The 16,952-nt window shown below is 41.1% G+C and overlaps 1 long non-coding RNA gene across 1 annotated transcript in view; it reads right to left on the minus strand.

Annotated features, from left to right (window-relative positions):
• LOC113141139 (uncharacterized) overlaps positions 1 to 16,952 on the minus strand; it is a 46,345-nt gene that overhangs the window by 4,834 nt on the left and 24,559 nt on the right. Inside the window, exon 2 of the long non-coding RNA XR_003296717.1 lies at positions 9,444 to 9,503. This is a non-coding gene — a long non-coding RNA (uncharacterized LOC113141139). The remainder of the gene's footprint in view (positions 1 to 9,443; positions 9,504 to 16,952) is intronic.

Raw genomic sequence — 16,952 nt, forward strand, 5'->3', positions numbered from 1 at the left:
CTTTAAACCGTCATATGAAACGACCTGTTCCTTTCTGCAAATCTGATTACATATCTGTGCTGAGGTCTGCAAGTCCACACAGACATTTAAGGCTCAAAACACACACACTCACACACACACGCACACACACACTCAGTTTAATCAGATTTTGCCCCACAAACCTTCTTGTGCTTGAGAATGTACATAATGCACATAAAATTAGTGACTCCTGGAAATACTAGCTCAAAATATACATGTAAAGTACACCTATGGACTACATACAGTAAACTAAAATGAGTGTAGCTGAGGCTGCAATAAGAACAAAATAAAACAATTTCTATGTCACAGTAAAATCATTGAGGGCTTTGATAAGCTTCCACTCAGCTGCTGTTTGGCAGTTTTGCTAAGGAATGAACACATGTGGAAACATGTTTATAGTGTGTTTGGCAGAAATGCAAATGATAAATGATTTTCAAATGATTCAAGCCCTATTTAGGTTACCAAGCACTGATGTGTTAAGCAATAAAACCACTCTAATTTCTTCTTCCAAAATCAGTGCCAAATTTGTCCAATCGATATTTTTTTACTGTTTAACAAACTGAATTATCTCACTAATTGATTTCCTTTGCAGATAAACACACACAGTTCATTTAACACAGTAATAGTAATAGAACATAGTATGTAAATACTTTCATACGCTTTGCTTCTGAGGTACTTAACAATTCTGAAATCTCTAAACATTTTAGATGTGCATCTATCTGAGGTTTTGAGTCTAAGTCACAGTGCAGGAGAAGTTGGCTGGCTGCCTGCTGGTGGACTGGGCAATTTAAATCACACCCATATAGGAAGCACAAATTTCTGTCATTACAAGATCTACATTACAGTCCGTCTGCTAATCACAAAGCCCTTCAGCTACATTAGCATGTCACTCTGGCCCATTTGTCTTTACACCTTTTATAAGAAAACATGAATGACTTTTATGACAAATCTAATAAAAAACTGCAGCATTCATCATAATAAATAAAACTGTAAATAGATCATCTGTGTAGCTCACTGCCTAATTGGCTGTACTCTTTGTGCCCTTGGTGTAATGGAAGTCAGAGGGTGGGAAATTGTGGGTGGCAGGAAGCTGAGACAGTTGTGGGCACAATGGGATGTCAGGACTCTGTCAGTCAAGTTCAGCTCAAGCAGGTCATTCTCTCTTCACAGTGACATCTGAGAAGATCAGCGATGGAGACCGGCAGTGAGAAAAATGGAGGAGCAGAGGGGCCATGCCCTGGGTTAGATTGCACTGAATGCTCAGATAAGACGACAGGAAAGGGCAGAGTGGGGCAGGGCAACAGGGGAAACTCGCTGCGGCTACTGTTACCCTAGGAAGAGCTCACTCGTCCCTCAGATCACTTGCCACACCTGTGGCCAGGATCTGATTAAGTCACAGAGCCTCCAACTGAACCTATGTGAGGCTACTTCTACAGCGACTGTATACAATAAATTATTGCACTTTCGGTTTTACACATTTTGCCCGAACAAATACAAAAATGTGTGTACAAAATGTTGGAACATTCCTGGCATTCACTGGCTTTCCATTAATTTAGAAAGGAACCCGATTTGCCAAGACACTTCAAACATACTTAACACAGTAATTCATCAAAGTAAACATTTCAACATTTTTGTCAACGCCATGTTAAGTCCTTTTTGGTGCCTCCATGAGCACACTGAGATCTGAGGTTCTGACATATTTACTACATATGCAAAATTGTTGCTCAAGTCAGAATAATACATCAACAAAAATAAGTAAGTTAGTGGAAATGCTGTGATGTAACACAGGAGGCATATGGACATTCGTACAGCACATATTCCTGACAATATACAGACAGAAACACCAGTAAAATAAACCACTATGTAGTATCTTCATCTGGAGTGCATTTCCTGTCCCCCAGGTTGGCATGTGGCCGCTGGTTCATGTTTTACACCACTGGATCTCTCTGTTGTTGTTCCATGGCTGCACACAGAAACAACTGTCTTACCTCTGAAACTAGGACAGAACTTTAGTGACAGGGGGGAATGACCTTAGGCTTCTGTTCTGTTTTGTCCTAAAGCAAAGAGATATACTCCCCACATCTGGTGGATTATGGGCGGTTTAGGATAAGTTCAACAAGCAGAGTTCTCTGTTTTGCTTAATTTGCTCACAAAAAAGCAGAGCAATTCTCTCTGTCATGCACTGACCCAAAATGTTTAAGAGGATGATAAAGTTACGTAAAGCAACCCTTTAATACACAAATTAATCAGTTTAACCCCTTTGTCCTTTGGTGGAAATACTGTGAATATAAACCTAATATGTGATTTGAATGTTACAAGATCACAAGTGAGGAGTTTTATTCTGTAGCAATGGCACTGACTTAACATTGTCACCAAAGTAATGTTCTGTTATCTGTTTAACCAAGCAGAAGTAGTGACCATAGTGACCAGGAGCAGTCACAGGACCTGTGAAATGTTTTAGAGTGAAGGTAAACAGCCTCTCCCATGGTGGGCCTGTACCCTACACAGAGTAAGCACATGTTTCCCATTGTGGTTAAAAGGGAAGGGGATTTAAGTGTTGTGCAGCCAGAGCCACAGCCATGTACCCTGTGGTGGGCTCACAGCACTCTCAGGTTATTCAGTACTGCTGATACAGCCCAGTTGTAAGTGGCTCATGTGTGGGGATAATACATGGCCAGGTCTATCAAATGGACTAGTCAGGATCTTTCAGAGGTTGAATTTGAGGCCTTTCTTTGGCGCAGGGGAGGTGGGCATGTTACTTTGTTGACAGAGCTGCCTGACTGAGGTTGGCAGACATTCACACAAACATATGGTAGGTAAGGATTATGAAAAGGTGTTGAAAAGAAGTGGATTTTGGTCTTAACAGACCCAATAATATCCCTATGAAAAAGAGATCACCTTCAAATCTTATATTAAAGACCAAAACCGGAGAAGAAAAAAAGAGAGCAAAAGAAAAAAAAGAAAAGCAGAAAAAAACAGCTTAATTGTCGTTGATTTTGGCTGCCAAACTTGAGGTTTTAACCTCAGGGCGTTAGGGTCAAATAGGCCACAGTCAGGTTCCACAGGGGACAGTTAAAGCAGGAGACTGTGAATGTGCAGCCAATTAAAGGACACTTTTTAAAAGGCAAATAGTGCAAGGGACATTGAGGAAGATATGCATAGTGGAGCATGTCTGCACTTACAAAAACTGCCAATTAACCAACACCCCATGAAGATCAGCTGTGACTGCTTCAGCTGGAGAGCTTCCATGTGCGGTGAGTAAAGCAATCTTTCTGTGCAGGGTAAGAAAAAAAGCAGGGGAAGGGTCAAACACTCTGCCTGTCTCACCCAGGCAACAGTGTCTCTACTGAATAGTTTAGGGGTCTGACAGTGCTCTGAGTTTGAGGGTTTTCTCAGCTTCAGTCAAGAAAAACATGAATTTTGCCTTAATGAAGTTATGTAAAAAAGGTCTTGTGTAACTGTATGTTCAAATTCTGATGCGGACTGTGCCTTTAATGACTTGAAACGTTGGTTGGCTTTGCCCCAAATTAAGTTTGGCACAATTAACTTCCAGTTCAAGTCAAGTAGCTATACCAAAAAATTATGAGCAGTCTAACCTTTTGACCTTAATGTGTACATGCATAAACACACATAATTCCATACTGGATTGTCAGCCCTGTAGCATGATTATATCAGTTTGTGTTATTGCTTGGGGTATGAATTAGGGACTCGGAACTGTGTTCGGGACTTAAATGTTTATGCAGATATGCAGACTTTCCCACCCACAAAAACAATGTATGAGTGAAAGAGTACAGCATGTTAATGAGCACGTGCATGGTTGTGTTTTGAAACTAGAACCAGATTTATGTAGTGTTCAGGATCAGCTCAGTGTTCACACTGAACACGTTTGGTCGACTCACTAAAGCCTGTTCCCTCTCTGGATTGAGGTGACTCTTGCCCGGTAGTTTCATGGCACACGGAGCAGATAAGTACTCTAGGCACCACACTCTGACCACTTTGTCGTACTTCATGACCTCAGTAGGTTCTGATTCTGATGACGCCAGACTAACATTCAACATCTGATTAATTGGTTTCTACAGGACTCTGTGTTCTGTTTAAAAAAAAGTATAAGACAAAAAAACACTTTCTGGGGCTCTGAATTATTAGATCCAAACATGCCTCCAGCTACAAGCACGAGAACACAACAAGATGCCTGGATAAAATCTTAGTCCCACTAACAGAGTTTTCCTATTGACACTAATCACAGTGTTACATGGGAGTTAGAGGGGATATTTGTCAAACTCCCTTGATTACAAACATCTTTCCTCAACACGTGTTTGTGCACAACATACCAAAGCCTAGAAGGACATCTTTGCATTCACATAATGTCTACATACTGTCCATGCACACATTAACAAACAAGTAAAATTCCTTACATAATTGTCCGGGACTGTGACAACGGAAAAAGGTGGGTTGAGAAACATATCAGGCTAATCCAGCCAGGGATTAGGAACAGGCAACTATCACAAATGATAAACAAATGACTAACATTCCCAGTCTGTGTGGTTACAAGCTCCAGGGCTCCAGCTAGAACCCAGTAGGGTCTGGATCCAATCCCTGCTGTTTATCAGTGTGAGTAGAAGTGGCCACTTGTGAAACCTCCATGACAAACACTCGGGGGACAAACCTAGAATGGTGAACAGTACAAACCAACGAAATCACTCCTCCCACTTTAATTTACAGCTCAGACCTCAAAGACCATAGCCTGATATTCTGACGGCCATTTCGTTACCACTGCATTATTCACTCTGCCTATGCCTTCTTGTTCTGTATTTTCTATGGAGTGACGATTTGATTTTCTAGTTTCTAGGGACTGCCAAATTCAGCCACTCCTTTGTCATTTTAAATTGACACTGTTAGCACAACTTAGGTAAGTTTAAGAACATTACCAATGTACATGTAGAGATCACATAGCGTTTATGCAGAGGAAATGTTCTTACATGCAAAGTGACTTAAAAGACTTGTTAATCTAGGTCACTTTATAGACTTTATTGGTTAATCATAATCAAATCAAAGTTGCAACTATAATTTTTTATTCACCAGAACACTTTCAAATCTGCGATATGAGTGCTGATTCAGAGGTCTGGGACCAGGCTACAAAGTTTCCTTGCTCAAAGGCATAGTGGGATGAGAAAGGCAAAAACGACAACACACCTTATTCGCATTACTGACAAAATATTGATTGATCTTCTAGGCATCATTACCAAAATTACTGATTACTGTACAGATAAAGTAATGTGCCATAAATCATGTAATGGGGTTGGGTAATGAGCATTGTGTGATGAAACAGATCAAAGGTAAAGCAGTGAAAGCAGGTTGTAATTTTTTCAGTGCAGGTTTCTGCAATGAGGAAATTGTGCACAGGAGAGAGGGCTTTCACTGGAAAAATGTAGATACAGCACATTTTCCTCCATTTCATCTACAAGCTCTTTTGTCTTAAATGACATCAGATGAAATGCTTCACTAAGTCTTAATTTGGGGGGAGGTTCAGAGTCCATCTCACTCTGCATATATGTGTGTGTTTGTTGGTGTGCTGGGAAGTAAAATCTTCTCTTTGCTTTAATCCATCTATTTTGTTAAGGCCCACTGTTCAGAATCAAGGTGGAAAACTGTCGAGACGACAGCGTTTTGCCTTCTCAGTCTGTCTGGCCTACAGTGCTTTACCTGCTGAACTCATAGACTCACCAAGCCCAAAGGACTCTGTTGCTTTAACCCCATCCCCAAGCATGTCCCTGGCTGGCACAAAAGCCATCTGGGGTATGGCTGAGAGCTTTAGCAACAAAATAACTCTTTCAATCTACACTCTGCATGGTTCTGACTGCAGGGCGCTGAGGTCGCCAATACCAAGACTCTTACTGGACCTCCTCCACCCTTCTAATCCTGGCCTACATGACTGACTCCAACTGAAAGCCCCACACGCCCGAGGTGGGAGCCAAAAGCATTGTGAGATTCAAAAAAGACCACCTGCTCATCAAACTAAAGTGCACTCACTGAAGGCAATGGGGAAGAGAGAATGAAAAGAAGGGGTGGATGAGAAAAAATAAGTTAAGAATAAAAAAAGGAAACGTCACTGCTCTTTCTCTATGATCTTGGCAGACAAAAGAACAAATTGCATTTCTGCGTCATGGCACCGGAAGGTCAAAATTGGCATAGGGTCCCTCTCAGTACTGTTTGTGTGTGAGCATGTTGCTATAGGTTCCATCAGTTCCCACAAGAGAGATGAACAGGCGTACCTTTCAGCCTTTCATCTTGGCTTCTTTTGTATTCTGCTACACTTGTGTCTGTTGTCTCTCTCTCGTGTATTGGGCAGAATTGACTGTTATTATTCCAAACAGCATTATCTTTATTAATGCCACAGGTCTCAGGACTGTGCACTCCCTGGGAGCTGGGTCTGGACAGAAATGCAACCAATCTCCCTAGATAAAAGCTCAGCGGAGAGCTGTATGCAAGCCAGACAGCTCGGACAGGCCTTCATCCTCCCTCCTCGTTCTCAGACAGAGGTATAGTCCCTACAAAGACTAAGATATCGCTTTAATCTTAGCACTTTCAGACAGAAACATTTGAACTGGGAGCAGCTCTCTAGAAGGCAGAAGTCACTGTGGTTTGTTAGCCACTAGTCAGACAAAACAAATGTTGAATATTTTTTAGCAAGTGTATTTTTATAATATTTAAAAATTGCAACAAATATATATATATTATAAAAATGTTTTGAAAACTTGGAAAATAAGGGGGAGATGTTAAAGCCACAAATCCACGAACTGTTATTGGTTATAACACATGAAACTATATCTTTTGGTGCTAGAGTTTATGAGGGTGCCATCCATTTTTACTATGGGTTATACTGTTGGTGTCTCTTATGTACTTGGAGCTGAAGCCATTTCCCAAAGTCAGCCATGCATGACGAGTTATTTTAAAGGTGGTGTGGAGAGCTGACGTGTGGCCAGGCCAGGGCAGGGCAGTGGCTGGGGTCTCGGCTCAGTGCCTCAAGCCCCTCGCTCCAGTGGTCACACAGCATCAGCTCCCGGCCTGAACCCGGACACTGATTTATGGGACTGGAGGATTACCATCAAACCAGCCGTGAGGACCACCCAAATGGTGGCACAGGATGACAGCCACACGAATACACACACAAACTTTAATGTACATATTTACACATATATCCATAGAAATCTGCATCACTGACTAAATAAAGAGTTAAAAATAAACATAATTTTTTTAAGATGTTAAATATTGAGAATTTTAACCTAAAGTAAAAAAAAAAAAAAAAAACACACAAGCAAGAAAAGCTGTACTTGCTTGTAAAGGCCCTGTTAACCACACAAGTAGAGTGCAATGGATTGCTTCAATTGAGGCCTCATTACACCACAACCCATAGGAGACACTTCAGTAAAATGCATATATAAAAAAAAAAAATCATTTTCTTTCCCAACTGATAGCTGACATTCAACTTCATCACAATGTTTAAAACTTTATTTTCCATTTTTGTCAGTGCAGGCCAGGATTTCTCTCATTTTCACTCCAAATGCATTCACCACCCTTAATACTTTTCCACCAAGTCACATTTTCATCCAACATGTGTAAATGCACTGAATAAAAGAGGAAAAGGTGAAGAAAAGCACATATTTTTCACTTGCCAGGGCACAGCACAGCTCAACCACAAGGCACCAGTTGGATGAGCTGAACAATAAGAGTCAATGATAAATCGGACATGGTGCATTCCTTGGGCAAACACTCATTTCATTAAAGAGAGACAGGTCGGCAAACACTCACCTGCCTTAAGCTAATAATGTGTGAGGCAAAAACACACATACACAGTTAAGCTTCCTGATCAGTTGAGACAATGATGGGAATTAGACTGTGCAAAACTATGTTACCATAGGACCAGATTTGCTTAGAAAAACTAAAAAGCTCATCTCAGAGAGAGCCACATGTAGCATTTTTAATGACAAAAGTCACCATACCAAAGAGAAATGCAAGACGTCTTTGTCCCTTTGTGATGTATTATTGTAAAGCATGGAAATAGACTTGTACACAACTACAAAGCAGTGTATATGATAGGCTCATTCTGTTTGGGGTTTCTCTTAATCACTGTGCTGCAAAAATAAACAGAAATATAATGATTTTAACCAAAGCCACCACAATGGCTGCAGGAGGAGAATTTAAACAGCTTACATAGGATATATTTATAATAGGTTGCACATTATTAGTCACATGTAGGTCTGGCCCCATAAGCAAGATATTGTCGATTTTGTGGATGTGGATGTGCATTTCATTGTAAATGACTGTGCTTGTCTGTCAGGAAATCACTGAAGACTGTGCTCACTTTCCTACCAAACAAATCACACACATTTTCCCCTAAGGCCTTGATTCGCAGGACAGAAAAGCAAAGCTCCACTGACAACACTGCTCCACTCAGTGGGATGCACCCTCAACACTTCCTGACCATGTGAATCCTCCTAGCTGCCTTTTGATTGGACACTCGGAGGCGGTAGAGGATGAAGAGAAGAGGGAGCGATGGTAGCGGAGGGCGGTGGGGAGCTAGCTGGCAGCGGACACATGAGAGAAAACAAATTCCTGTCCCATTTCCATGGTGATGAGTCAACAGCAGGTTGGGGGAGAGCAAAGAGGGCTGTGGGCTGCAGGGCACAAGCTGACCTGCTGTAGTTAACAATTCATTCCCGTATCCGGCTCCCAAATGATTGGGCAAACACGAAGTGTTCTGGAGTCAAAAGAGCCCCAAGGGACTGAGAGAGGGGCATCACCCTGGGGTGACACTCTGACAGGCACACACTAGTTGGTAGAGGGTGGACCAGCTGAAACAAGAAGTAAGGCATAGGGGGCTCCAGTGGTGAGGTGGGGGGGTGATAGGATGTGGGAGAGTTGCTAAGTGCATTGAGTACCATAGGCACCAGCACAGTCACAAAACACTACTGATGGCCTGATGGCTAGGGATTTTTCTGGCAGTGTAATTCAATTATTTGTTAAAATACCATTTTGAGGATGAGAATAATCTTTTAAGCACACCACAATAAACATCACCCAGTAAATTCTGCCCAAATAGTTAAAAACATTTGGCTACCAGTTGTGCCAACAGTTAAAGTAAGGGTTGCATCAGTTTTATAAGCCGAAACCAAAGTAACCATATAAGTTTCTGGAATATATCCACCTTGTTACAGATAGTTGGAACATTTAGCACATCTGGGTTAGCTGGACTCAGCCAGATGTGGACAGCCACAAAACGTCATTGAAGAAAAACTACTGGACAAACAAGCTGGAGATGAAGACACAGCCAGTATAATAGGGATACATTGTCAGACGCAGTAGAGCTTTGCAGAAGAGAAGTTTAATGTTTGCAGTGTCTTTAGAGACATGTTATATATACTCACCAGAAGATCCCCGTGATGCAACAGGAGGTTGACATCTCATTCCAAGAATTTAGATTCTCTCTGAAAAAAGGAAAAGAAAATCAAAAGAGGACAAACGTCAATTCACACGTATAGCACAGTGTTTTATCTGCTTAACTTCATTTATTCAGCTGGATTCGTTTAAGTGAAACAGTGTTAGCATCTAATATGATGTATGAATGGAAAATGGTTCAAAGCCTCAACCCACAGGACTAGAATCTAAAACACTGACCACTTTACAGTGGAGCAACTGGGCAGTTTGACAATAACGGGTCAGAGACAGAAATAACAGAAGAGCGACGGGTGGATCTCATCAATGTCGAAGAACCACAAAACTTCAATAGTGTACTTATATTAGGCTAGACTTTACGTAGTGTTAGGTTTTGTCTCAGTCAGCACAAGTTGTCATATGCAACTTTATGCACTGTCACGGCTTGGTCTACTCCCCAGAATTGCAAACCAAATCCCATTATCCAATTGGCCATCTAACTCAGAAGGGCTGAAATGTCACCATTACAACAGACCTTTCACTGGGCAGCAGTGAGGAGGGTGTGTTAGCAGAGAGGACCTGTTACTGGTTCTCCACTGCTACTCACGTCAGAGCACAGTGTTTTTATAAACACTGCTGAAACATGTCCCTCCTTCGGTGGGAATTAGGATGCTCTTCTTAATAATCCGTCCAGCAAAGCTTACAAATGAAAAACAGGGACCGCATCGATTACAATGCATCTGTTAGAAAAAAAGAGAAAAGAAAGGAACAAAACAAAGGAAAAAGTAAGATCTTGATAAATATAGCAGATGTTGAGAGTCATTTCTCGAAAGGTGTGTCATACAGGGAGCTTGGGACAAACCTCTGGCCATGGCTGAGCTCTAAATTTAGCCTATTTACCAAAATAAAAAGTGAGCTCAGGCACTGGCACAAAATCTTTCTCCTCCCCATTCATGACTTCAATGGTGCAGCCAGCGTCACTCATGACGAAATACAAACCATATAAAACAACAACAGAAAAAGACCTCTTCAAATACTCTGAGTACATAAAGAAACAACCACTAATTAATGTTCCCTGTAAATGATCCTATTGTGGCAATCCAAGTTCAAATCAACAAAAAAATCAGTCTTTGCACATTCTAATTTTAGACCAGAGTTTGAGCATGAATTACCTTTTACATAACAACCTTAAACAGAAAACATACTCTAGTTTGATATTAAGAAATTAAATGAATAGTAAAGAGACAGTGGATAAAAGATGTATGACACGTGAATGAAGCTACTGTGTTTGTTTACTGTATCCAAACATGCTTGGGATGAGCTAGTGTGTGGCAGGCTGGGGAGGAGGATGCTCCTCGGCCAGGCTGAGGACTAAGTGAATCAGAAGGCCCATCTAAGCTCTAAGGCATGCAGGTATAAGGCTTGTAACTAAAACACAAGCATAAACACATGCGATGTCAGGGATTACACCCTGCAATATCGCCGCAGGAAACCATAGACAGCACAGGTGTAACCATTGCCACAGATACATTCTTCCCCATCTCAGTTCTGCCAGTGGAGGTCTGCCTGACAGCTCATCATCTACTCTTGTTGGCTGTGTGAAACCTGTGTAAACATCTGCAGGCGTTTGTATGTCTGTGTATACGTATGTGTGTGTGGAGCGGAAGTCACAGGTGAGCAAGGGGATTATCACCTAATCATGTCATGCTGAAGAAGCCTTGCAGCACAAGATCGCATTATTTTTCAGAAACTGTAAAATATCTCCTTCAAGAAACCGCCGTTGTTACATTGTTGTCTAATTGCTCCTGAAGTCTGAACTCAGATTTGATCAATCAGTTTTGGAAAATATGAACTAATAAATCAAAGTGCTGCAGAGAAAATGTTACAATACACAGATAAGATGTAAACTGTGTTTGTTAAAATACCAAAAGATTATGATTTATTGAAAGCAGCAGGGAGGAAGCACATTTCCTCAGTGAACAGCACCCTCTAGAGCAACACCACATTCAATCCTGCATCTCACTCTCATTTTTGCTGACAGTCTCTGCATAAACTGCAGTAAAATAAACTCATTAGAAACTATACCTTTGTGTAAAAAATGCTGATAATCTGTCAGTTCATTCAGTTTTCAAAACAAGTGTGTAGATTTTTTTTTTTAAAGATATAAATATGCCAGTTATCTTGTTCTCTGGCTTATTTGTGAACCACATTACAAAGGGGAGGTTGAACCAGTCATTTTCCCAGTGTGAGCTGATAATGAGGCAGGCTGTTATTAAGATGTTTGCTTTAATCGTGTGCAGGGTTATTAGGGCTGGTTTACAGTACACAAGAGAGATTAAGGTAGGCCACGCATGACGGAAAGAACTGAGCAGGCCAGCGATAAGCCAGCTACCTACAACTGTGAAACGGGCATAGAAATATGAGCTCACAGCAGGACATGAAACCCGGGAAGACAAACCTCTCTCCCTCTCGCTCTCATTTTTTTTTTCTTTCTGTCTCATTCGCGTTCTCTCTAAGCGTCAAACCATGTTACACAACCGCAAAGGAATGCCTCGTATATCAGAGACAGATTTAAAACAAGTGGAAAAGAAAAGAACAGTAAAGTGTGGTTCACAGAGGGATCCACAGTATAGAAGCAGTAGGTGTTGTTTGGTTCCTTTGCATTTACATAAGAAGACGACATGGCAGGGAACTTGGCAGTACAGTAAAGGCACACTGCAGCGTCACACAAGTCCAGACACATACGCACCTAACTACTTCACACGTTTATATAAACTAAATCAGCCTGAGAAGCACTACAGGTTTTCTCTATATTTTTCTATGCCATTAATAAAAATAGACGTTGTACTGTTTCAAAACATTTTGTTGGAATTTAGGGAGCACTTTGAAATTCATCTTTTTATAAGATTCCAAACTTTCCCACAGAATTCCCATCCAATTAGCCCAGGATACTGAGCCTGGAACGGGGCACTCATATGCTACTTAAATATGACACATAGTACCCACCACCCAATATTTATCAGACCTGGGTTACATTAAGAAAGATGCTATTTCCTGACATGCAGAGAATGTTAATTCAAGCCTTAACTAAAATCAAAAGATTCTTAGTTTCATTTTGAAAGAAACTTTTAAGTGTAAAACTGAGCTTGACTGTCAGTAATATAAGGTAAATCCACATGTTTATATTTACTTACCCTAATAGCTTAAAGCACTTTGATATGGAACAATAGTTCTATTTGGTTTACATTAGCACTACCTGTGTCTTTGTTGCTTTATTTTATTAGGTTGCACAACAAAGTAAACCACAAAATCTGTGATTAAAATATTTCACTCCTCCTTTTGGAATGAACGGCTGACTGAATTAGTAAAAGGTGTGTGTGTGTTTGTCTATTTGTGTATCAAGTTAGCAGAAGGTCAGAGTGGTGAAGTATTAGAACACTGTTTGCTCTCTTCCATGTACTCTTGGGGACCAGCCTGTTTGAGAGTTTGAACAGTGACGTGTGAAACCCATAAAAACAGGACATAGCACTGTTAGCACTCTGTTTGCCTAAGAACACCCACAGAATGGACTACCATTTACAAAACAAATTCGCCTTGTCCATCAAACCCTACCTGTTGAACAAGGTGTGACACAGACCGGAAAGGGTTGTTGTAAGAATATCGCCTTGGTGGGATGACTTGCCATTTGTCCAAATGTTGTCAAGGATGCATTGTTTAATTTTCATGAGAATAACTGCTCTTTCTTTCGTTCTTTCCAGGAAGTCGGAACATGTCCACATATTTAGAGGCACTAACTGTAGATTGTATGCAAGGAAACATCTCTGGTCTTTCTTTAATGATGATTCACACCATTACTTGAATCTTACATTTTTAATCCAAAGGCAAATGATGGTTCTATAATGGTGCCTTTTTTCTGCCTCCTGTCCAGCATATAGTTAGTTCTATGAACTGTTTTAATGTAGTTTTTAGTGAAGATTCCTGACCTATGTAACCCATCAAAACAAACTGAAGCATATGACAGTAAAGTTTGGGTGACACTGAGTGTAAATCTATCAACCAGAACATATGAAAAGAGGGAAGAGACACCACAAGATTCTTGTCCCTTCCCCTCCCCTATTGCCATCATCCTTGTATCAGAGGAGCCATTGGGAGAACTGGATGTGATTTGTATGTGTGTTTTTGAAGAGGGGTGCTCATAAACAGCCATGAAAGGGGCCCCTCTATTCAGCCCGCCAGCCGAGATGCGTTTCACTGGGCCAGCCTTTTGTTTTCTTCTGTTCACAAAACCGTAAGCACAGAAAAAAGGGGGTTGATTCTCTTGATGTGTGCAGGCCCAAATGATGCCATTAGATTGGTGCCCGCTTTGGGTGAAAAAGACTTCAGCAGCGCTTGATGTGATTTAAAACATGCAGGAGAGAGCTGCCTGCAAATCCTGTTTGGGAACAACACTGGAGGAGAATAGAGAGGCACAATGACAAGCTACTGATTATTCTATAGTATGCAAAATTGCTCTCAACTCCATGAGTGCCATGGGTGTTAAAACAAAAGATGTGGAGCATTCCATTGTCACGTGATGAAGGTCAATGTGCTGAAGTGGCGCATGGGGTCAGGAAGTTCAGCAAACTTCCCACGCTACCTTACACCATAACATCATGGTTAAAGCCTGCCACATTCTTCATTACTGCCAGGGGACGTTTTTGTCTACATGGGCCAGTGCCCAAGTGCCCACATTGATAAGCCATCCAAAGAATCTGTATACAGAACTTCCTCATCAGCTTGACAGGACTAACACATCAACTACACATCCAGGGTTAAAGAATGACAGAGAACGGAGGACAAATATTCTCAAAGAAATCAAATATTTTTCCTATGAATTCCAGGGAAAATTTGTATGTTAGTGTAGTCACAGTGATGCAATAAATACACATTACACCTATATAATCTAGAACAATTCTAGTTGAGCAAGCAGGTGATCATTTGACAAGTGCCATCCAATAGCATTGTCTGGCGCACATCATCATGGTGCCTGTTCTTCAAAAGCAATCTAATAGGCATGGGAACCTGACAGTCAACAAAAGGATAGTGCCAAACAGAACAACTTGTTCTGGGCTCTGGGTTCCACTACACTCTGCTCAGCCTTCATTTCCAGCTGCATTATATCTTAACATACCTTAATTTCACATGGTGTGAAAAACCTCATAGCCATACATTATTTAGTCAGATAGTTTGTGAGGCTGATAGGGGCTATTTCAGGGCAAGGATTTCTTTTATCATGGGTTTGAGGTTTTAAAGAAGGAACCAAACTAGGTTAACACAGCAGATGCAAAAAGAAGAAACTTCCAATCTGAAAATCATTACTTTAGAATACCCGCCAGGTGAGCAAACAGTGAGGTAACCAGAAACATTCAGTGACTCAGATGGGCTCCAAACTGATGGGTTTTCCCCTGCTTGGCATGGCTGTCTGGCCTGCCAGGCAATATCACCTCTAATTGCACATGATGGGATAGTCAAATGCTCTAAAAACCTTACTTATCAGTGCGTGTTAGCAACACGGTTTGAGAAGTAAGTTTGACAAGTAATTCACCAATGCTGAGACCTGCATTTTAGGAGGCTTAACACAAATTCTAAACACAACGTGCTGAACATAACACCACTGTGTTATCATACTGCACAACATAACACTACATCCATCATACTGCACAACATGGCAAATAAAAAGCAATAAAAAGCCTAATTAACTACTTATAAAAATCTATCTTTATGCAATGCAAAGGTGGTTGACAGACTTCAGTAATCAATCAAAGGCCTTGGAGTCCAGACTGCTCTTGAAAAAATGCCAAGACATACAGTTTGCCAGTGAAGTTATTTATGTGTCAAACAAAACAACAGAATCCTGTGTCTTTCTTCTTAACAGTGAGGTGGAGCTAAGCTGATTCAAGTTCCACAATTATTTATGACGTTCAAAATTTACCAATCCTGCACTTGATTTATTTCTGATACTTGCTGTGGCCCCTGATAGTCTGTAGTACGGCTTACAACCTGGGTTTTCAATTTAGCTGCCAGAGCTAAGACAGCCAGTAATGTTGCAGTACATTTACATGTAATATGTAATGTAATGCAAGATGATATGTGGTTACATGTTCTTAATGCCTCCTTGAGAAAATGTGTAGCAGGTTCTCAAGAATAAAAATATAACCAGGGTAGACCCTTGAGGCCATGATGTCACTGGAAGCCTTTTCCAGGATGCTTGATATGGGTCCTGTGGGCTCCTGCTGATAAGATTGAGGAGCAGGTCATTATGAGACCCTCAGCAAACTGCCTTTGGGCCAACAATGCTGCCTCAGTCCCAGCTATCAGTCCATCTCACCACAGACCACATGTGGGCTAGCTGGACACAGGCAATTAGGACTGTCAGAATGAGACCAGCTTCTCTTGCAGAAACCACAGACCACCATCTCCACCATATAAAAACAATTAGTACTACACATTCAGGACAGAAACTTGTGAAAAAAAAACCACAAACATTTTACAATTTTTTGAATTGAATTGAATTGAATTATAGTAGCTACATGTAGAACTCTTTTTCTGCAACTCACTGTAAGTGACATTCAGCAATGTCAAGTAAACTTTTCCCACCTCTCCACTCCTAAGTGACCCTCCTTGTGCAAGCACCACTGCAGACTCTCTGTTGAACCGGTTGGTGGTGAAATCACTGTTCATTGTGAAGCCTGTTGTCATAGATACACCCAGGTGCTGCTCACGAGCCAACACCACGCTGAAGAATCAGAAAGCTAAGGCGCTCACTAATCCTTCTCCATACCACAGTGTGTCAATAATCAGGAATGCACTGCCTAAACTAAAGTATTGTTCCACTGCCAACAAGATCACAAATATAAGCATTGACAATACCTCTAGGCACTGCTGTCTCTGGAAATGAAATGAAGAGAAACAAGAGTCAGAAATGGAGGAAGGAAGCTTTGATATCTCTCCAGACAGTTAATAGGGGTAAATCATAAAGCTTTCTACTACAGTGCATGGAGTGATGTACAATGTTATAGAGTTGGGGATTGACTAAGCTAAAGTAGTAGCTTCTTTATACAGCAGGACAAAGTCAGAGCTCCTGAGAAGACCAGCTGCTGTCAACAGTTGGATAGCTTTGAACTACAACTAAGCCCTGAGACAGCAGGAAATATCCCCTTCACTTCTTTGAACTCAGCCCCATTAGGGTCCAATTCAGAATATAAAATATAATAGAAAAATAATCTCAGAAGAATTTATACAGACACACCTGACAATAGTGTCTGATCTTTGCAGACAAAAGCTTCCAAACCAAACCCATGGCAGCCCACTGTTCGTCTTGTCATGGAGCAAATGTGTATTACTATGCTCCTGAGCATGGAATGTGGGTGCCATTTTCAGGATGACTAGGTGCTTTCTAAAACATATTCTGCATCATTACCCTTACATGGCTTACTTTATAAGAAGTTAAATAGTAGCTGACA

The sequence above is a fragment of the Mastacembelus armatus genome, chromosome 8 (assembly GCF_900324485.2).
Source record: "Mastacembelus armatus chromosome 8, fMasArm1.2, whole genome shotgun sequence".
Classification (NCBI taxonomy): Eukaryota; Metazoa; Chordata; class Actinopteri; order Synbranchiformes; family Mastacembelidae; genus Mastacembelus; species Mastacembelus armatus.